The 24068-nt window shown below is 41.1% G+C and overlaps 1 pseudogene; it reads left to right on the forward strand.

Annotated features, from left to right (window-relative positions):
* LOC114046664 overlaps positions 1–23883 on the forward strand; it is a 122597-nt pseudogene extending 98714 nt beyond the window's left edge.
* The last annotated feature ends 185 nt before the right edge of the window (positions 23884–24068 follow it).

Raw genomic sequence — 24068 nt, forward strand, 5'->3', positions numbered from 1 at the left:
TCTCATTTGATCCTTACCATACCCTGGTGAGGGAAGCAGGGAAGGGGTTATAATACCCATTTTACAGATGAAGAAACTGAGGCTCAGAGATGTTAGGTGATTTACCCAGGGTTACACACCTAATAAGTGGCAGAGCTAGGATTTGAACCCAGCTCCTCTGATCCTAAATCCAGTGCTTTTTGCATGGTGCCAGCCTATTTCATTCTTATCTTCTCTCCTTCTTCTCCACCCTATGGGCAGCTTCCTTTCTCTCCATCTGTCTTCACAACCTGTGGTGTCATTGGTCCTCTTTGAAAATGAAGGGCAAACAGCTGCCCCTTGCTCTCCAATTCCCATCATGCCCACTTGCAGTCAGAAAAATGGAACTGGAAGTCATGATTGCTAGTGATGGCTCCCCTAGACTCAACCTCTGTAAGCCTCAGTCTTTCAACATCTATAAAAGGACCAGGATGCTGTCTTGTGACTTGCTTTGCCTTTTCACAGGAACACTTTCCTATGCTTCCCAGGATAGGGAAAGGCTGTCTAAGAAGCAACTTCATTGTGTTGTTGTCCCTTTTGAACCTTCCAGGTTCATTCTCGGTTGACCTTCCAGGTTCATTCTCTGTTGACCCCAGCAAAGTTAATTCAAAATTAACCCAACAAAAGGGAGGAGGAGACAGTGAGGGGCCAGAGTCAGTTTCTATTATCCCTTTTGTTAAATGCTATCATATGGGTTCTCTTTCTCCTCTCTCTGATAAGCCCTTGTTTGCCCAAGGATGGATGGAGGATGGAGCCAAACTTGCTTGGCTTCTCATTTTATTTTTGCAAACTTCACCATTAGAGATAAATTTTTTTGAGTCGAATTGTCTAATCATTTCAGGCTTTTAACAATGTAAATCATGGAACACAAGAGATGGAAAAGAACCTAGAACATAAAAATTCACATTTACATAGCACGTTAAGGTTTATAAAGTCCTTTCCCCCAATAACCTTCTGAGGCACAAAGTATTAGTACAATTATACCCATTTTACAGATAAGAAAACAAAAGCTCAGAGTGGTTGTGACTTGCTACGATCACACAACTAAGTTAAGTGTTAGAGCCAAGATATGAGCTCACATATTTTTGGACTTGAGGGAATTCAAATCCAGGTCTTCTGACACCAACTCCAGAACACAAAATATGGAGTGTCAGAACTGAAGGAGACCTTTGAGGCCACCTAATCCAAAGTTTCCTAACCCAAACTATAGGAAAATATCTAAATCATATAGTGTAACCACCCCACCAGCTCAGGCTCAGGAAATAGTGTCCAGGAGGTAGGGGAAAGGAGGGAGCTAAGAATGAGAAAAGAAAAAGGAAGACATAGTGGGGGGGGGTTAGGTTTTTTTTCTTTTTTAGGCAATTGGGGTTAAGTGACTTGCCTAGGTTCACACAGCTAGTAAGTGTCAAGTGTTTGGTCTGAGGCTGGATTTGAACTCAGGTCCTCCTGACTTCAGGTCCAGTGCTCTATCCACTGCACCACCTAGCTGCCCCTAGACTTAGCATTTTAAGTTTATAGTTTTTAAGATATAAGGACCTTTGGTGGCAAAAGTTTTAAAGACTTGAGAAATTTTTCCCCAGAACTATTAGGGAAACATAGGTCTTATTTGACAGATGAGGAAAGTGAAGCTCAGAGAGGAGAACCAAAATACCTTTTTTGAAGTTCCTATGAAGCCCCATGGTGCATCCATAGGGACACCAAGTTTAACAAGTCAAATCCCTGCCATCAGGGTGCTTATATATAGTGTAGTGGGGGATAAGATACAATCATATCTAGCTAGCAGTCATGATATTATGAGAGCATTAGAGCAATAACTGTAATGTGAGGGATGAGGAGAGAAATCACCATCAATGAGAAGGCTCAAGAAAGGCTTCCTGAAGGAAGCAGCATTTGAGTTGGGCTAAAGTCCATTGGACACATGGGAAGGAGACTGTTCCAGGTAGAGAGAAGGGTCTCAGCAAACACACGGAGGTGTGAGAGCAAAGACTCTCTCTGAAAGGACAGAGGGTAGTTGTCCAATTTTGCTGGAGCATAAACTGCATGGGTTTGTGGAGGCTTATAAAATGAGTTAAGGCTGTATGGTGGGATCATTTTGTAAAGGGCTTGTCTAAGGTTGTATAGTGAGTTCAGTGATAAGGCCAGGGCTAGAACCCAGGTCTCTTGACCTGCTTCTGGCCCACTATACCCCCTACTCTTTCTGCCATATCAAGTTCCCTCTCCCTGGAAGGACTAATAATAAATACATCAAGGCCCCTACCATTGCTGTGGGAAATCACTCTTTAGTTGCCCTCGGGACAGCAGGGAGCAGACTCTGCCTTTGGGACAGCACTGAATAACTGGTGAGAAACAGGCCATCAAAAATTAAGGAAAGGGGGAATATAGTCATCAAAGACAAATAATTACAATATCACAATTTTGCCAAATACTAGTCCTGGATGGGAGGTGGGGATCATATTCCCCTTTTCCTCCACCACTAACAACATGATTACTATCCCTGATCTGATCTCTTCCTCACCACCTCAAATAATAGGATTTAAAACTAGAAAAGATTATAAATATGGTTTAACTAGTGTGGTTCAGTGGAAAGAACAGTCAATTTAGAGTTGTAGGATCTGGGCTTGCATGATGGTTTTGCTGCTTCATACCTGTGTGACCTTCAAAGAGTCACTTGATCTCTCTGTGACTCAGCTTCCTAATTTGTAAAATGAGGAGGGCAGACTGAATGATTTCTAAAGTCCCTTGGAGTTCTATATCTATGATAAATGGTTATGATACTCATTTTACAGTGGAGAAAGCTATGTCCCAGACAAATCAAATGACTTGATCAAGATTAAACAGGTAGGCCATAGAGAACTCAGATTTGAACTCAGGTCTTCCAACACCAAATCCAGTGATCTTTTACCATACATGATGATTGATGATGATGATGATGATGATGATGACAATGGTGATGGTGATAGGGAGCATATATTGATTTAAGGTTTGCAAAGTACTATGTTGGCATAATCTTAAATAAGCCTCACACCATCTCAATTATGTACTAGATACCAGAAGTATTATTATCCCCATTTTATAGGTGAGGTGAAAGAGATCAATTGATTTGCACATGTTCCCAAAGCTAGCAAGCATCAGAGGCTGATTCTGAACCCAGATTTTTCTTGAACCCAAATCCAGTAATCTTTCTATTATAGGTCCCAAGAAATCATCTTTATATTATTTGAAAGTGATTCCCTTCTCCCAGAGGCCAAGGGGGAGGAGAGGCTGTTGATTTCCTATCTTGTTATGTTTCATAAATTAGAAATCTTTCCAACCAGGCCTAAGCTGTCATGTAAATATTAGTGTACTCCTCCCCTCCCTTTCCTAGCCTTGTTGAGTAATCGATTGCCCAAGGCTAGAGCTGTCCTATCAGCACCTCCAATTCTCATTTCAATGACTGGGATGGCAGCTACGGGTTGTGGAGACTGTGAGGACATCAAAGGACACAGGATCTCTAAATGTGGGACCCTGTGTTAGGTGAAGCAACTTGTCACTGTTTCCCAAATAGTTGGTATGAAAGGGAAAAGACCACGTCAAGTCCCAGATCAAATGCCACCTCCTCTGGGAAGACTTCCCTGACCAGCTCAGACTACAATGACCTTTGTCTCCTCAGTCTCTTCCACCCCTTTTCTGTCTGTGCCTAAGCCTTGACAAAACATCCACAGGGGCCATAGATTTAGAGCTGGAGAGGACTTCAGAGGTCAACTTGTCCAACTGCCTCATTTTATAGATGGGGATACTGAGTCCCAGAGTGGTAAAGTTACTTGCCTAAGATCACATAGGTAGTAAGTGGCAGGAGCAGTATCTGAACCCAGGTCCTCTGGGACCAATATTGGGATCCAATATTCTCCATTGTACTACATTGCTTCCTTATTCTGTTATTTTCTCAGGAGCTCTCCCATAAAAATAGTATGGGGAAAACCAAATTTTTATTAATATAGTTGAAAATTTCATGGATGGGAGACCTCTCTCCCTAACACAGATAATAGCCACTTGACACTTTAGTAGTCAAGGTAGTCCAGAGTTACCACAGTCAAACAACTGATTATACTGAAGCCACCCTGACCACGAGTGTTTCCAAGTGTAGTTGAGTTGTTCCTCATTCAGTTTTGTCTCCAACTCCTCCCAGCTTGGTAAGACATGCTAGAATTTGTATTACACTGATAGAGTCTCTCAGAGTCAGCTCATACCACAAAGAAGCATCAGAATAGGACCTTAATGGAGAGTTGTCATTATCATTATCCATTAAAAATGCTCTTTTCAGATGGCTGATTGTGTCAAGCCAAGGGACACTGCAGAGTCTCATCCATGAGACCCATAGTCAGTCTAAAGAGTTTTGGTCGGGATTTCCTTATACATGTACAAAACCCATGAATTACCTTCTGTCATCTTCACAACCCCATGAAGCAGGTAAAGTAGAACCCCCATGTAAGAGGTGAAGCAACAGATGCCCAAACAACACAGTCTCCTGTTCCCTTTCCTCCTTCTCCCTCCACTTCACAAAAGCAAGAAAGCTGCAATGATACTTGTGAAAGACTGTCAACCCTTGAACTAGAGACCAAATAGGTCTGTCCTTAATCCTTCTGGAAGAGCAAGTCAGGTAGGGGGAAGAGGTTTGAAAGTAAAACGTCTGACCAAAGTCACATAGCTAGTAAGTGACAGAGCCAGACTTAGAAATTCCCAACTAGAGTGTGAGCTCCTGGAGGAAAGGGATCCTATCTTCAGTATGGGAAAATGGAAAGAACCATAGACTTGGAACAAAGGGATACCTGAGTTGGAATTCAGGCTGTGACACTTACTAGCTGTGTGATTTTAGACAAGTCATCCAAGCCTTCACTTTCCTCATCTGGAAAACAGACATACTGATGCTTTCATTGTTTCCTGGGGTTGTGAAAAAATTATTTTACAAACTGAGAGAAATGGAGTAAATGACCACTAAAGTTCCTTACAGCTCTAAGTCTCATCCCTTCAATTTTATTTTCTGTATGTCTGTTCTGGGAATGTGTTTCTTGTGAGCAATAGATCATAGGATTTTGTTTTCTTTATTTTCTTATCCAATCTGTCATTCATTTTTGTTTCTTTGTTTTATTCAATTGCTTAATCCATTTACATCTAAAGTTATGAGTTAGGTTTATATTTTCTTCCATTTGTCTCTAATATTTTTCCAAGTTATTATTTTTCCCTCTTCTGCTATAAACACAGTACTATATTCCTTCAGTTACTTCAGTTTAATCTTTTTAAGATGGCCCTATTCCCATGACTCTCTTCCTCTCACCCTTGAATGTCTCCTTTCATTTGTTGTTGCTGGTGTTCAGTGGTTTTGGTTGTGTTTACCTCTTCATGTCCATATTTGGGGTTTTCTTGACAAAGATAGTGGTGTGGTTTGCCATTTCCTTTGCCAGCTCATTTTACAGATGAGAAAACAGAGGCAAACAGGGTGAAGTGATTTGCCCAGGGTCACACAGCTGTAAATGTCTCAGGTCTTCCTGACTCTACTTCCAGTGCTCTATCCACTGTGCCACCTAGCTGCCCCTTTCATTTATTATCCCTTTCCCTTTGGGGATTAGTTCCTTTTTCTTTCCTGTTTTAATCTGGTTATTTGATTCTTCCCCTTCCTTTTTTCCTGTTAGTTAAGTAAATTTTCCCTTCCTTTCCTCCCTTTCAACTGTTCATTAGTTTTTTTTTTTTTACATCCACTTCCAGAGAGGGTTTTTCTCACTCTCTTCATTATCCATCCTTTCTGTCTACTCTAGCCCCTCATTCTCTGGTTGACTCCTATGACTCCTATAATTACCTAGTCTTCTCTATTCCCTGTATTCCTCATGCAATCAAAACGTCCAGGGTATCTATTCTGGGCTCTCTCCTCTAGAGAGTTTCTGCCACTACCTTGTAGAGCTTGCCCTGAGAATTCCCCTTTTTCATTACGACTCACTCCCAGAACAATGCTAATTCCTTCAGATGAGAGAAAAAAACCACTGCCCCATGGTAAGATCTACCTCCTACTAATGTCCCTGCTTAAGCAACCTCATCACTGATCTATATGATATCTCCTCCCTGGGTCCATGCCCTCACACTCTCCCAGGTGCAAGTTGCCCCTAGGAGTTCCAACTCCCTTCTTTACAGAAGAATCATCATTTCAAGCACCAAATTCCCCAGTCCATACCCAGCACATGGTCCTCATATACTTTCACAGAACATCTCCCTTCCCCCATAATAGGAGCATTTGCCAGTGGAACTCTCTCTCACCAACAAAGTAAGGCCTCCCTCCTTTCCCCCTCCTTTTCAATCCTTCCTCCTTCTCTTCACCCTTGTGGTCTCTTTTCTTCCTAAGACAACAGGGGTCACCTTCTCCTCATCACCAGCCCTTGATTTGACTCAGACACTTCACACACTGCTCTCTAACCTCCCTGCTCTCCCCCTTCCCTGTATCCTTCTTTCTTGTAATATAGTCCTATAAAAAACATTGATTCAACTATAAGTAGAGTGTCACCAGATTTTGTCCATGATGCCCCAGGTCCACCTCTATATTGTTATCCCCACCTGACTTCCACCTTCACCCCTATCTCTTTGTGAACTTTCTGACCAGAAAGAAATCTTTTACTGATGTCTCTGCTGTCACTCTGTTGCTGTACTTGGCAGCTGCATTTTATTCACCCTTCCTGCATTTCTGTTCTCTGTGGTGTTTAAGAAGCAAATAATCTCTTCAGGTCTAGTTTTCTTTCTGAGAATGTTTCAAATGTCTCTATACTGTTGAATATCCATCTTTTTTCATTTATGGTTAATCTCAGATTTGCAGCATAGATCACCCTGGGCTGCATCCTGACATCCATTTCACTTTGAAATACAATATTCTATTCTCTCCTGCACTTACTAGTGGGTGCAGAATAGTCTTGTTTCTTTTTCTTTATATTGAAGGTCTTTCTGCTGATCACTTTCAGAACTTGTTTCTAAATTGAATTGTTAAAGTCAACCACTATGTGTCTTGGAGTTTGCTGCCTTGAGTTTTTCTGGAAATGATCTATGAATTCTTTCTATTGGAATTTTATTTTCTATTTAGAAGTTCTAGGCAGTTCTCTTGTATTATTTCTTACATTATGGTGTTCAGGTTTTTTGTTTTGTTGTATTCTTCTGGGAGACCTACGATCCTCAAATTGTCTCTATGCACCTTTTCTTCATGATCAATATTTTGCTTTCATAGTGAGCATATTTTCTGTTAATGTTATTATTTTTTGCTTCTCTTCTAGATTTTCCTTCACTTCTATGTGCTTGTATTACCAATCTATTGTTCTCTCTTTTGTTTCTTTGTTGAGACTTGCCATTTCTTTGTTTTGTCCATTTAGTTTTTCTGTACAGGTCACAAATTTTCCTCTTATTATTCTCATTTCTCTTTTTAAAACACTCATGAACAGTGTGTTGTGATTCTATGTCCTCCTCAAATTCTACAAGGTCCTCTGTTTCATCAAGTGTTAAATTGTTTTTCTTTATTTTGCAGTATTTATTCAAAGGTGCTTGAATTCATTTACTAGATCTGGAGGACATTTCGTTCTGCTGTTAATGTTTTCCCTGTTGATTTATCTGCACATTTTCAAGGTCTTTGAGTTGTCTTCTTCTGGAGATTTTGGTAATTTCAATCTTTTTTTCTCCTTATTTTCCTGTTGCTCATTTTCTGACTCCCTCTCCTCTTACAGTGGTTTCCTTGGGAGCTGGATCTCAAAGCATATCAGCCTTCTCCCACATTGGGCAATTCTTGGTTCACCAGCCTAGGTCTCTGCCCCATGTGACTTTTGAGGGACATAACAGGCCTGAGCTGGATGGTGAGTCCTTATCCTCAGGCCACACAGGAGTGCCACACAGCCCTCTACACACACACACACACACACACACACACACACACACACACACACAATATCCTATCTTGGCATTTTGTCCCACTCCCTCTGTTTCTCATTTCTCTGGCCTGCCACCAAGAGCTCAGAGAGTTTCCATGCTGGTACTATGGGGTTGATTTCTGTAGTCTGGGTCTCCTAGGCTCTGAGAGGAAGTGGGGATTGGGGTGTGGGGTTGAGCCCTATTTCAAACCTAGACTTTCCCTTGCCCCTTTCCTTCTGTTCCTCCACTCTCTTACAGATATCCTTTGTAGCACAGAATACTTCCTGGTGCAGTGCTAGCCTGCTGTTGCAGCCCCAGCAAGCTTCTGCAGCCTGGAGTGCTGTAACAGCACTGGCTATCTGTCCAAGTCCTTGGGTCTGCTAGTGCAGCTCTGCTGCCAGTAGCGTGGTGGACAGTGCAGGAGGGTGCCAAATGAGCTCAAGATACACACCAATTCATGGGATTAGAAAAAAAAACACACCAACTTCTTTTGGATCCTGGGTGTCCTAGACCATAGAGATAGCTGAAGTTGCTTGAGAGGTTGTGAGGATGAGAGAAAATGGCTAATCCTCCGTCTTGTTGGTCACATGACCCAGAAACAGCTCTAAATCTTAGAAAAATCCAGAACACCATATAAGTGTAAGTTACTATCAGTCCCTTTCTCAGGGCTAGGGCCATAGTAGGCTTGTCCCCCGATAATGGCAGATATAAATATTCCCTTGACTGGTTAATTGAGGTAGGTGCAGAAAAGGGGGCCCTGGAGGCTAAGTAAAGGTGAGAAGTGTATATTTCATTTTGACAAGTCTTTATTGCATACCTCTTCAGTCCTCAGTGCTGTGGGGTACATGGAAATGGAGAAAGCTCAGTTCCTGTCCTTAAGTAGCCCACAGTCTGTTTGAAGAGATAGGATTTTTTGCATCCGGTAATAACTGATAGTAATAGCTTTAGTTCTTGAAGTCATACAAGAGCTTTCTGTGCATCATCTCACTTGAGTCTCACAGTAGTTCTATAATGATTACTATTTCCCATTTTACAGGTGAGGAAATTGAGGCTGAGATGACGTGACAAGCTCATGGGCCCAAAGTTGTAAGCATTAGAAGTTGGATTTGAACCCAGGTTTCCCTAACTCAAAATCATCCACACCATCCACTACTTCATGATACCTCTCCATGACTTTTGTTGTCAATAGAACCAACTGAACAGAATCAGGCATAAATGTATGGCCCAGAACTGTCCGATAGAGCAGACAGCAGTGTAGGATGGAGTAATTAGGGGCAGCTTCCTAGAGAAGGTAGGCCTTGAGTTAGGCCTTGAAGGATTGGTAGAATTTAGATAGGAGAGAGGGACTTTTTGTGGTAGTCGAAACTAGTCTTGAAGTCAGAAGACCGGAGCTCAAATCTCAGCCTCTGCTCTGCTGCTAGTTGTGTGATGCTAGGGGAGACACAAAACATCTCCAAGCCCTCACTTCTTTACCTACAGATTAGGAATCATGTCCTCTCTGTTAGTAATGTTCTATTTCCTGGGGTTGTTGCAAAGACAGTGGTTTGTCAATGGAAAAATGCTAAAGAAATAAGTCAGTATGAGATAATGCTTGTGTGATTCCAGGCAAAGACTGATAGTAACTTACACTTACATGGTGTTTTGGATTTTTCTAAGATTTAGAGCTATTTCTGGGTCATGTGACCAATAAGATGGAGGATTAGCCATTTTCTCTCATCCTCACAACCTCTCAAGCAACTTCAACTATCTCTATGGTCTAGAACACCCAGGATCTAAAAGAAGTTGGTATTTTTTTTTAAATCCCATGATAACCTGTGTTATTTCCAGCTGCTGCTCTGGGATCTGTGTCCATAGTGGTTCAAGAAAAGGTAGGAGAGGCTGTGTAGGTTGATATTTGGAGGAAGGGTGTACCTGAGGCTGGGAGTGGGCATTACCTCCCCAAACATAAAGGAACATTCCCACTACTCCAGGAGCAGTCTTAATAATAAGTAGATTAGATACTGATTGTGATTTTAGAGATAGATCAAGGGCCGTTTGCCCCCCAAAGCTAACTCTCTACCACCAGCTAAAATTCTACCATTGCAGATTCATTCCCTTAATTTTAAATCCCCTTTCTCTCCTTCCTTAAAGGTAAATCCCCCGGAAAAGGGAGGCCTTCGTCGTTATCAGCTATTTACTTTTCAGTCCAAATGTCTTTACCATAGCAATTCTAGGGAGAAGGTTTTGATAGCTACATGGAGGAAGAGAGCTTGAGGGCACACTACACCTGAAGGGAGAGATCTGATACCCTTGAGTTGCTAAAGTATTAAATCAGAAGCCTCCCAGACCAATCACTACCTACCTGACTAATTGTCAATGGTTCCCTATTTTCTACTGAGAAAAGTTCAGGTTCCTTTGTAGGACATTCACCTTACCTGGGATCACCTTATCTATCATGCCTTATTTTTTGTTATTCCTTTCCAGGTATTTGATGCTCCAGGCATATTGGAAAAATTCTCTGTGCTCTTATCTTATGTAAGTAAATGTTGAAATCTAAAAATAAATCAATTAATTTAAGAAATAAAAGAAAAAAATTTTAATCAAAAAAAATTTTCTCTGTCCCTCCAATATGCTATTCCCTAGGCTTAGAATGGCCTTCTGCCTCTTTGCCTACTGAATTCCTACCTTATCTGTAGAGCACAACTCAAATGTCTCCATGAAGCTGTCCTTGAACCCAAGCTAAGTAATAACTTTCTTCTCAACCCTCACATAGCATTTTGTTTTCCATCTCTCTAACGCATTTATTTAATATTGTGCATTTAAGTTGTTCTCAGATCTTCTCCCTCCATGACTCCAGGAATGCAGAAACTGTGCTTATTCTAAATTTGAATTTCTCCCAGTGCTAAGTTGTGTGTGCTTTACACACAGCAAGTGCTTAATAAATGTTTGATGAATGAATGATTAAATCTGGGAAGGAAGAAGTAGCTCAGGCCTTCCCAACTCAACCAAGGTCGATTCAGTTCAATGTTCATTACATTCCTACTATTAAGTGCACGATCTTGTATATACAAATATGAAAAATGCCAGTCCTTAGCACTGATGATGAAACATACCTGTCTCTTCTGCCAGAAAGGTGGTGGGCTGTAGGTCAGAATGAGTAAAGCATTGTCAGATATGGCCGAAATCTTGGCTTAGTTTGTTTAGTTATACTTCTTTGTTTCAAGGGTGGATTCTTTTGAGGGGGAGGAGGGGTGGAACATTTCAAAGTGATAGCCATGCAAAAAGGTAAAAGCATCAATGATTTTTTTTTAAGTATACAGTCCATTTTCTCAAGGGGCATACAATCTTTGAAGGGATAAATATGACTTGTACACCGAGGAATATGATACACAATAGAATGTGACTGGAGCAAAGGAGAGATTGGAGAGGGAGAAAGAGCACTTTTAGCTGGGGAGATTAAGGAAAGCTTCATGGAAGAAGTGTCATTTGAGCTGAACCTTGAAGAAAAAGGATTTTAACCAGCAAAGATTAGAAGAGCACACACACACACACACACACACACACACACACACACACACACACACACCCCCTTCACCCTGTGCCTTCTTCCAACTTCGTGCCTCCTCCTAAAACACACATATTTAGTCTCTCCCTAAAAGGCTATATAATGGGAATTAGCAGCCTATGGCAGGCTGGCCAGACATGCAATGCAGGCTGATTTTTAGTGGAAAGCAGACTGTCACTGCCCACCTCAAGGTTGGGGAGTCTGTGTGTTGGGTCCCAACCCCCTCTTCTGCAGAACTAGTCACCTCTCTCACCTCGAAGAGAAATCAGCATGTGCCCCACATCCCCATCCTCAACCCCTCTTTCCTACCCACCCCTTGTGAGTCTCAGGCCCTCAAATTCAGGGAAAGCAGTGAAAGGATGCTTGGAACACTGCAGGCAGCCTGCTGGTCCCCATGAGGGCAGATAGGGGAGGGGGGAGAGAGTCGGATTGATTAGGTGATGAGTGGGTTTAATATATAAACACAGATTGCCGTAGGGCCACAGGAGGCAAAAGAAGCCACCTCCTTTTTCCTCCCTTTCTTTCTGTCTCTCTCTCTCTTTCTTTTTTAAATCTTTAATGTCTCCAACCAGCCGGCAGTGGGGGAGGCGTTGTGAGTGTGCCGTATTTCAAAGGGCTGTCACAGCTGGAAGAATTTTCAGAGCATTTCCCAGCCAATCTATTGTGTATAAATATATAGATGTATATATAGGTTTCATTATCCCCTTCAGGGCTCCTAGAGAATATATTCTTTTAATATGTATAATATATTTGAGTTGTTATATGCCTGAAGGTGGGGGGTGAAGGTAGCTGGGGACGGGGGGGGGGGGGGGCCAGTTCACAGTTGATATTTCAGAGGCAGTTCCAGGGGCCAGGCAATACTTGGCTTTGTGGAGGATGTCAAGGAGGAGGAGAGGTTGAATGCCCTTGGCAGCGTGGCTCAGACCCATCTGGAAGGCTATGTCCAGTTCTGGGTACCACCTTTGAGGAGAGGGGTCCCCAGAAGAATAGCTAGGATGGAGAGAGGACAGGAAGCTTTGCCATATAGGGATCCAGTTGAAGGAATGAAGAATGTTTAGCCTGAAGAAAAGAAGACTAAAAGAGAGACACGATGGCTGCCGTCAAGTGTTTGAAGGGTTGTCATGCAGAAGAAGGATTGTACTTGTTTTGCTTGGCTCCACAGGGCAGAAATAGGAACAATGGGTAGAAGTTGCTGAGGCTGATTTCACCTCAGTATAAGGAAAAACATCTTAACAATTAGAATTGTCTCAAAACAACAGAATGGGCAGGCTCAGAAGGTAGAGGGCTCCCCTTCATTGGAGGCATTCAAGTGGAGGCTAGAAGATGCAGAGGGGGTTCCTTGGTTTTCTCTGTGTTGTACTAGATAGCCTCTGAGTTCTCTTCCAGCTTAAAGATTCTGTGATTCATGATCTAGTCTTTTGGGGTCTTCAATCTTAGGGCTAAGAGGGCTTGATTCTTAATAGTTCATTATCAGGGCCATGCCACATTGGCACAGTAGCTGAAACATTTTGCTAAGGAAGCCAAGACCATGGGTTTGATTCTCATGGGAATCAGCTTGGCAGGCACACAGATAGCCCTTATAATTCCATATAGTTATTTGGAAAATGGAGTCTGAAGAGGGTAAGTATGGATGGTTCAGCGCAAACCATTTCCCCTTCCCCCACCAAAGGTCTCAATCATCAGAGGATTATTGGCATCTTGGAATGTCAGAGATTTCAAAGTCATAGTCCAATCCCCTAACTTTACAAAGCATGAAACTGAGTTCTAGAGAAGGGAAATGACTTGTCTAAGGTTGAATGACGAATATTAGGCAGACCCAGGATTCACACTTAGGTCTTTTGCCTCTAAGTCCAGATCCTTTCCTCTGATACCACACTGCCATCTTTCTGTCGTAGGAGCAGCTCTGTATATTATTTCAAAGCTGGTGTAAAGAGTGGAGGAGTAACTCAGCCAAGATGTAAGAAAGATGATAGGAATTGAGTAGAGGTTAAGTGGGCCACTGTGACTGGGAAAGAGAATTGGCATGAAATTATTGGTGGGCAAGGGAAGCAATGAGGAGAGAAAAGAAGAGCAGGACACTCTCAGATCCCAGACTGACATGGGCTCCCTAGCTGGAGTCACATCATCCTTCACTCACCTTTGCCCATCTATGATCCCCTAAATACTGTGGTAAGAGTGCTGGACAGCAGGACCATTTGTCATAGCTGAAGTAGCAAGACACCCTAAGGGAGAGAGAGGAAGCAGCATGTGCTGCTACTACCACCACCACCACCTGGACCACCCTTCCTCAGATCCTGATGGAGGCAGCCCAGGGCCTTCAACCTAAAAGCCTTGGGAGTAGCAATGCTCCCAGCCAAGTGTCTGTAGTCATTATCCTGGGAAGCAGCTTCTGTGGAGATGCAGCCTGGCAGCTGCTTCTGCAACCACTATAGCCACAGCCACTGAAGACCCAGAAAGGAAATGGCTCAACATCAGAAACTGACAAGATTTTATCAGTGTAAGTAAAATGAAAGAAGGAGCATTACTACCGGCTTTGTTGCTGCACCTTATGGTTCATTGGACTTTTCCACCTAACTGGGAGTTCAAATTTTCATTTGTGCTGTTTCTTCCATTAGAATGTGAACTCTTTGAAAGCAAGATGTGTCTTGCTTTTCTGTTTTCAGCTCTTAACATGGTGCTTTGTACATGGTAGGCACATAACAGACGCATTTCCCCTTCTTTCATGTTGTAGAGGGGATCCTTTATCAGGTGTAGGTTGGATTCAAAGGCCTCTGTGGTTCCTTCTAACTCTGAATTTCTATGCCAGCATGACTTCATTCACATCAATCTCTATCCCTGGGCCTCAATTTCCTCCTCTATAAAATAAAGATAGGAGAAGAATAAACTAGACCAGGGCTGCTGAACCTGAGGCCTCGAGGTCACATGTGACCTTCTAGGTCCTTGGGTTTGGCCTTTTGACTGAGTCCAAGTTTTACAGAACATAAATCTTTATTAAGAGGATTTGTTCTGTGAAGTTTGGATTCAGTCAAAGGGCGGCACTAAGGGCCATATTCCACCCTTGGCCACTGTCTTATACTACCTTGTCAGTTATTCATGTATTGTCTTATATTGTAATTTCCCCCTGAGAGACAGAGTGGTATAGTAGATACAGTTCCGGACCTGATGTTAAGGAGCCTGGGTTCAAATATCACCTCATTTGGTAGTAATGTAATCATGACTAAGTCACTTAATCTCAGTTGAGTATCCCAGCTTCCTCTTTTATAAAGTAGAGATAATTATATTTGCACTACCTACCTCACAGTTTTGTTGTAAGGAAAGTACTTTGCAAACTTTAAAGCTTAATAGCTTGAAATAACTTAAATTTTTGGAACACCCTGTATAAGCATGAGTTATTGAATTATTATTTAAGTTGGGTAATTTAAAGAACATGTAAATGGATTTACATGTATATGTATGTGAATAAAGAAGGTATTCTGGCTTAGTGAACAGAGTTCTGGTCTTGGAGTCAGGAACATTTAGGATCCTAGCCTAACTCTGAGATTTTCTAGCTCTGTGACCCTGGTAAGTCATTTAACCTTTTTGTATCTCAAACAAACCCCATAAGTTAATCTATTACATTAGAGAAGGGAATTCCTGTATATGAATCCCTTACATTTCGGCTTCTATATATATATCTAGTTTCTGTCTTTATATCCCCAACACCAAGCAATTATTATTATAATATATATTAATAAATGTTATTATTAATAACAGTGTTAAATAATATTAATATGCCACTGAATACTATTATTAATAATAATTAGTATTTAAAATGTTTATTAAATATTATCATACTATTATTTTATAATACAACTACTAGTACTAGCTAGCTAGCATTTATATAGTGCCTTAAGATTTACAAAGTGCTTTACAAGCATTATCTCATTTGATCCTTACAACATCCCTGGAAGGCGGCTGCTATTATATGTCCATTTTACAGATGAGGAAATTGAGGCAGGCAATGGTTAAGTGATTTGCCCAGCATCACACAGCTAATAAGTATCTCAGGCTAGATGTGTTTGATAAATGCATGTTGATTGATGTGCATGTAGAAGGCAGTGTAGTTCAGTGGAAAGAATACTGGCTCTGGAGTGAGAAGACTGGGTTTGAATCCCACCTCTGATGCTTGCTATCTATGTAACCTTCAGCAAGTCATTTAACCTCCCTGGGCCTCAGCTGTCTCATTTGTAAAATGGGAGGAGTTGAACTAGGTGATATCTAAGGTCCCTTCCAGCTCTAAGTTTATAATTGTATCATTCTATGTCTTTCCCCGACCATATGAGTCATATGTTCATGAGACAAAGAGCTGTGAAGGAGTCTATCTTTGCATCCCCAAAGTGCCAGGCACAGACAGAATTTTTCGCAGAGTACTTACTCTGATATTTTAGTAGATACTAAAGAATCTGAGCTCTTTGCAAATAGAGATTGCTTCATTAGTTGTCTTTGTATCCTCAGCAGCTAGTGCAGTGCCTGGCACATAGTATGCACTTAATAAATACTCATTTATTGATTGATATATAACCTCTACCCAGCAGGTATTCCCCCCCCCCCCCCAGGGATATGCAGATCACAACTTATCCACACCTTCTTATCTTATACAAGTCCCATCCACATCTCACATAAATCCTCCCTAAGATTATCCCTCCATTATCCTTGGAAGCCTTCCTCTGGTTATTTAAATATTTTATGGATATCAGTGCAGCATTTGTGCTGTCCATTCCTCAGTCTTACCTAGAGATTTTCATAGAATGCATAGGAATAGGAATAGTTTAGAGCTATGATTTCACCGATAGGAAATTCCTTCCTCCCCCCCATCCCCATTGCATTCTTACTTGAGATAGTCACTGGAACCTATCAGCTAGGTAATACTTAGCAGCTAGGTGAGGAAATCCCCTCCATCAATATAGACTGGCATATTCTCTGCAATTTATAGTCTTAGAAAGTTGCATAAGCACTGAGATGTTCAATGACTTTCTCAAGGTTATATAGCCGGTATATGTCCAAGGCAGAATTTGAATTCAGGTCTTCCCTGCTCCAAATCTTGCTCTCCAGGCACAAGACCATGCTGCCACTCTACAAGGCACATAGTAGGAATGGTAGTAATATCTGGAATTCATGCAGTGCTTTAAGGTTTGCAAAATGCTTTGCATAAGAATATCTCATTTGAACCTCAAAACAACCAAGTGAGAAAAATGCTAAAGGCATTATTATCCCTATTGTACAGATGAGGAAGCTGAGGCTCAGAGAGGTGAAGATGACTTGCCCATGGTCACACAGCTAGCAAATGTCTGGGCTTCGTCATTATGGCTTCAAACTCCAGAGGTAGGTGGGGGAGTTAGGATGGGGAGTGGCAGACAGGTGGAGTAGTAGAGGGAAAGGGAGAGAAGGACTGGTCGTGTTCTTTATTAGGTAGAAGGAGACCTTAAACCTAGGCTCTCCTTATTCTGTCCCTGCCATAGTCTCTAGGAGATGGTAGTATCTGATGATGGATAGGCATTTCTCCAGAGCTACCAGCCCGGCCCTTTAGCGAAGGCTGCCCCACCCTCTCTGTGGTGTAATGGTGACCCCTGCTGGAAGAAGGCAGAAATTCTAACTACCATTCGTCTTCAACACCATCAACAAAGGGATGGTTTACACACTTGAGAGGTTGTGTAAAGTCAATTGAAATCCAAAAGAGGCTGTTTTGATGACCTTCGGGTGAAGCAGCCTCTTGTTACGTGAAGAACAGGGACTGAACCTAGGATTATTGGCATAGGGAACTCCCAGATGGGGAATCTCCCTCTACCAGTGCAGGTCAACATCTTCACTGCAATTGATAGTCTTAGAAAGTTGCCTAGGTCACTGAGAGGTTAAGGGATTTGTCCAGAGTCACACAGACAGGATCTGTCAGAAGTGGGACCTGGACTCGGGTCTTCCTGATACCAAGGCCAGCTCCCTAGCCACTAAGCCATGCTGCCTCCATGCTAGAGAGAATCTTTCAAAAATTCCCTGACCTCCCCTGTACAGAGACATACATAATCACAGAAACTCAGAGGTTGTCCAATCCAGCTCAAGCCTGATCTAGAATACTTTTACAAGAGAAATGTCAAACACACCACCCACAGACCAAAAGGCCCCCTGAGACAGATTTAAATGTAATTAGGAAATATTTAACAAAATAAAAATAAAATAAAATATAGATAATGTTAATATGTGGTTTTCTAAGTCAATATGCCCCCTGCAGGGATCCTTATATATAGTTTAGTAACTTCCTTTCTATTGGAGTTTGACCCCATTCTTCTACAATATCCCTGACCCAGTCTGACCAACCACTGCTTGCATACTTTCGGTGATACGGAATTTACTGCTTCACAAGACAATTCATTCCACTTTGGTAATTTTTTCCTTGTATTGATTTGAAATTTGCTTCTCTACAATTTGCACCCTTTACATCTACTTCTGGTGCCATGAGGCCCACTAGTACAAGTTTTAACTCTCTTCTAGTTAAAGTCCCTTAAACACTTGAAAACTACATTCCTGACTCCCCTAAGCCTTCTTTTCTGTGAGTTAATTATCCTCAACATCTTCATCTAATTCTCACATGGCATGATCCCCAGTACCCTCTCCAGCCTAATCAGTTTTCTCCGGATGTGCTGATCAATGCTTTTCCTAAAATGCAGTGCATAATTGAATGCAATACTCCAGATATGTCCTGATTCAGGCAGACTACATTGGGACTGTGTTTTCTCTAAATCTAAGCACACAGGGAGATGTTCATCATTCATTTATTCAACAGACATTTCCCAAGAACTTAATATGTGCCAGATTCTATGCTCATAGGTGGATAGTCATGGGGAAATGTCCCTGCTCTCAAGCAGCTGATAGTCATGGGTCTAAAAGGACCTTAGTGGTTACCTGGCCCAACACTCTCATTTTACAGATACAGACCCTGAAACCAAGCAAGATTGTGTGAATTACCCAAAGGCACATCTTGAATTAGTGGTGGGATTGGGTTGAGAACCAAGTAAAACTTCTGGTTCTGTGCTCTTTCCTCTGAACTACACTCACATATCTATCAGGACTTGTCAACAGATAGCAGAAGCCATGAGAATCAATGAACTCCTAGGATGCAGAGGCAGATTGTCCAATAGATTCCCTAGTATCTTCGCATAGTATCATAGATTTAAAGCTGGAAAAATTTCAGAGACTATGTGGTCCAAGCCCATAGTTTTGTAGACAAGGAAACTGAGGACTAGAGAGGTTGTAACTTGCTATTTATTTAGGTTAAACTACTGTTTTATCCAACCTTTGACATGTTACTCATTTATTAGATCATTGTTCTTGTTCCCCTCCCTTAACTATGTCTCTGCCCTGGGGCCTCTTTTCTTCTAACCCTACACCCTCTTTCTTAGTGATCTCATTATCTTCGATAGGTTCAATTGTCATCTCTAGGTGGATGACTTCCAGATTTGTATATTCATCCTCTGTCTCTCTCTTGAGCTTCATTCCAACATCAATTGTCCAGTTAGGCATTTCTAACAGGACATCTCATGAACATCTTAACTTCAACTTGTCTAAAATAGAAATCATTTCCCCTTTCCCAATCTCACACCTCTTTCAACCTTTCCTATTTCTGTTGAGCATAAGACCATCTTTCTAGCCACTCAAGTTCAAGTCATGGAATCGATCTCAATTTCTTACTCTCCCTCTATCTACATATCTAATCAATTAGATAGCCTACCTTTTCATCTTACTATGTGTTACTCCCCTTCTTCTATTCTTTGGTTCACCAAACTTATCTGTCTTCCTCATTCATGACATCCTTCCTTCCTTCTCTTTGCCAGGAATTCACTCCCTCTTCACCTCTGCCTTATAGAATTCCTAGCTTCTTCCCAACTCCCACATGAGACCTTTCCTAATCCTCCAGCTTCTGGTGCCTTCTACAAAAATGATTTTGTTTTTACTTTGTATACTTTGTACTTACTTATATATTGTTTTCTCTGATAGAATGTAACCTCCTTGAGGCTAGGAACTGTTTAATTTTGAACTTTATATCCCCTAGAGTCTACTACAATGCCTGGCAGAAGGTGCCTAATAAATGTTTGTTGATTGATTGAGCTTGCAGTCCATTTAAATTCCCAATCTTTTCTATAATTGAATTGATTCTAGAACCCGTGCTAATACACTGGGTAAGAGACAATGCCTACACATTCTCAGAAGACAGTGGAGATGTTGCTGTTCGATTGTGTCTGATTCTTCATGACCACATTTGGGGTTTTCTTGGCAAAGATAATGAAGTGGTTTCTCATTTCCTTCTCCAGCTTGATTTACAGATGAGGATACTGAGGCAAACAGGGTTAAGTGATTTATCCAGAGTTACACAGCTACTCAGTGTCTGAGACCAGATTTAAACTCAGGAAGATGAGTCTTTCTGAGTCTAGGCACTCTATCCACTGAGCCACAAGTGGGGATACTTGATGTTAAATGGTATGCCATACCCTAAAACCCAACCTCTACCTATTTATCTGTGTAACATTTGATCAGAGTCTATTTCCTTATTTGCAATTTGAGGATAACTAATTTCACTACCTACCTCACATGTTCCATAAACCTCAAAATATTCCTCTCTATACCTTATGAGACATTTATGGTCCTTTCCTATTTAAAAAAAATAGAAGATAATTCACTCTTACAGCACATGATTTATAAAGCATTTTCCTTACTTGCAACAATTCTTTAAGATCTGTGCCAGTATTATTTCTATTTTATAGATGAGGAATACGGGGAGAAAGTGACTTTCCTAAAGTCACATGCTTGTGCCAGAGCTAGTATCTAAATTCAGTTCTTCTGATTTCAAGATTTGTGCTGTTTCTACTACACCACATTGCCTTTCTAGTAACCAGGGAAGTCACTTCATCTTGTGGGTCCTGGTAGTTAATTTCAAGCAACGTGTTTTGGGGAAACTTGGAGAGAAGCCACCCAGGTTTCGTTACCTAGAGGCTTCAGAGAATCTTAACCTGCCAATGCAAGTCAGAGACACAGCTAACAAATTGACTGAGAAACTGAGTCTTGGGAAATGCCAATATTTAGGGGATAGAGCCAAGGAAGGAAGCAGAAAAGAACATCAAGAGAGCAATGTCACAGAAGGGAAGGAAGGAGAGAGTTTCAGCAAATAGGAAGTTCTTCACAGCTGTTTCATACTGCCAAGAATTCAGGGAAGGCTGAGAAAGGGTAACTGGGAAGCTTGGAGGGAGCACTTTCAGTCAAATAGTGAGTCTAGAAGCCAGGTCTCTTCCTGTTTGTGTTGTGGTTCAGGTGTTTTGGTCATGTCCAATTCTTCATGAGCCCATGTTGGGGTTTTCTAGGCAAAGATATTAGAGTAGTTTACTATTTCCTTCTCTGGCTCATTTTATAGATGAGGAACTGAGGCAAACAGGGTTTAAATTACTTGCCCAGGGTCACATAGCTAGTAAGTGTCTGAGGCCAGATTTGAACTCAGGAAACTGAGTCTTCCTGACTTAAAGCTTTATCTACTATGCCACCTAGCTGCCCTACTTGTCCTACTTAAGAGTCAAAGATATTGGGGCAGCTAGGTGGCACAGTGGATAGAGCACTGGCCCTGAAGTCAGGAGGACCTGAGTTCAAATCCAGCCTCAGACCAAACACTTGACACTTACTGGGAGTGTGACCCTGGGCAAGTCACTTAATCCCAACTGCCTAAGCAAAAAAAAAAAAAAAAAAGTCAAAGATACTGTCTTTCTAACTAGATTGCAATTTCCAAAAAGGCCTTCAGGGCATATAGCTTATGCTCCCTTTTGTCCCCTATGTCAGGCTTTGGAAAGGACATGGGTTTAATAAGGATGCTCTTTACCTATAGCTGTTGGTTTAATAAAGATTCTTCTTCCCTGTAATTAGTTTGGGGAACCAACTTAGATCTCACCACTAGATGTCTCCATAACACCAGCTAAAAATAGAAGTCTTACTCTAAGGCAGTGATTTCCAAACTTTGTGTAGCAAGCCTTTTTTACTTAAAAAAAAAAATTGTGCCCCTACTTATACCTTTCAGAAAACAGTATACATTAATAATTTACTTAGCCTATATTTTATTCAAATGAAGTTAAGAATTTATCATATTTTAACAAAAATTTTAAATGTACAGTAAAAATAAAGTAACAGGTACTTGATAAAATTCTTCATAATTTTCATATTTGCATAAAATAATAATCATAATATTATTAATGCAGCAGGTGGGCTCTTTCTTGAGGCAAAGTTTCTCGAAACATAGTATCTCTGATGTTACTGGTACTCGAAATTCTTTTTTCTTTATTGAACTGGATACTGCTTTTGTAACAACCACAGGAGATTCACACAGAAAAGATGTTATGAAGGGTAGTAAAATTTAAATTACTTTGTTTGCTAAACCAGAGAATTCTTTATTTGCCTAGAGTCAAAGCCATAAGATTTTTAGGTTCTAATGCTTGTTTCAATGTGTTATCACAAGTTATTTTTTTAATATAAATAGTATTTTATTTTTTCCAATTACACGTGAAGACAACTTTCAACATTCATTTTTTATAAGATTTTGAGTTCCAAATTTTTCTCTCTCCATTCTTCCCGTCCCCCAGACTGCAAGCAATCTGACGTAGGTTATACACACACACCGCAAGTTCTTAGATGGGGTAAAATCATGCAATGGGCATACACCCATTATGTCACATCCGGCACCGATAGCCATTTATGTCATATCCAGTGCCTGCTCTTCCAGGTACCAGAAAGGACTGTGCAGTCTGTGCAGCAAGTGTTCCATCTAGTCTTTGGATCTGAAGGAGGGACTGGGGGGCTGGAGGAGAGGTCAAGTGATCGGCATCGTGGTGGAGGAGGTAGAGAAATATTCTGTGCACATGCTTGTGTTCAGATTATTGACGAGGACCCGTAACATATATGTGACTGATAATGCAAAGCCAGTATAGTTGGATGAAGAGTCACAAGCTGAAGATGTCTGTCAAACTTCATCCCCAGTATGGTCCTGGGTTGCAAATGCTTATTTTGAAGGAAAATCTTATAGAGAAAGGCTTTCAGAATGCAGTGGATGCATAGGGATATAAACTGTATTCTGCCAATCAAGGACAAGAACTTGAATATTTAGTGACTGGTACACATCCATATCCACCAGGACCTGATGTGGCTTTGAATGCAGATACTAAGATTCAAAGCATGCTGAATGAAGTTGTTGCATAATCTTTCGCTGTGGTCCTACCTCCTTCACAATCCAGGATAGATACAAATACTTCAGCTAATTAGGTGATGTCTATGGACATGCTAGGCTTCCTGAATATTCAGCTAACCCGGGTTAGCTATGGCTATGATGGAAACTAGTGTCACCAAGAATACTGCAATGATGCCCCAAAAAGCACCTACAATGCCTAACCCACAGTGGCATTCACCATGAAAATTACACAGAGTCATCAGTGGACATGTAGGCTGAGTCTGATGTATTACAGTAGAACCTGGAAATCAGTGGTTTGTTACTGGTTCTGCTGACAGGACTATAAAAATCTGGGACCTGACTAGTGGCAAAAGGAAACTGTCATTGATCAGACAGATCGGTACTGTACAAAGGGTGATAGTAAGTTCAAGGAGTCCATACCTATTCTGTGGAGAAAATAAACTGGTGAAGTGCTGGGATCTGGAATACAATTAGGTTGTCAGACATTATCCCAGACATCTAAGTGCAGTTTATGGTTTGGATTTGCACTCAACAATTGATGTGCTTATGACTTGTAGTAGAGATTCAACTGCACTGATATGGGACCTGAGGACAAAAGACAGTGCACACACACTGGCAGGACATACAAAGGTAGTGGCTACAGTAAAGTGTCAAGCTTCAGAACCACAGATCATAATGGGAAGCCACAACAGGACCATACAATTATGGGACTTATTGGAAGAAAAAATGTGTCAGGTTAATGAATCACCAAAAAAAACAAAAACAAAAAACAGAGTGGTGGTTTTTCATCCAAGACATTACATGCTTGCATCTGGTTTTTCAGATAATAGTAAACAGTGGAAATTCCCTGATGGAAACTTCATTTAAAACCTTTCTGGTCATAGTGCTATAATTAATACACTAACCGTGAATTCAGATGGAGTGCTGGTATCTAGAGGGGATAATGGCACTATTCATCTTTGGGACTGGAGAACTGGCTACAGTTTCCAAAAAGTACATGCAACTGTGCAGCCTGGATCTTTGGACAGTGATCAGGAATATTTGCATGTACCTTTGACCCGTTTGGAAGTCATTACTCACTGCAGAAACTGATAAAACCATTAGAGTATACAGAGAAGATGATTCAGCAGTAGAAGAAATTCATCCAGTTATCAAGAGAAAGAGTTTTTAAAGTGGTAACGTGTACATAATTGCGCCATTGTTTTATTTTGGTGTTTATAAATGCATTCATTCACATTGTGCTCTGTATAGGACTATAAAGCAGAAATTCCACAGAAGTCATTACTGCTTCATCACATTACAATAAACTCTCTTTTAAAAAAATGGCATAAGATCAAATTTATCATTTGCCTATAG

This window comes from Vombatus ursinus, unplaced genomic scaffold (genome assembly GCF_900497805.2).
Source record: "Vombatus ursinus unplaced genomic scaffold, bare-nosed wombat genome assembly UNPS02014785.1, whole genome shotgun sequence".
Taxonomy (NCBI): domain Eukaryota; kingdom Metazoa; phylum Chordata; class Mammalia; order Diprotodontia; family Vombatidae; genus Vombatus; species Vombatus ursinus.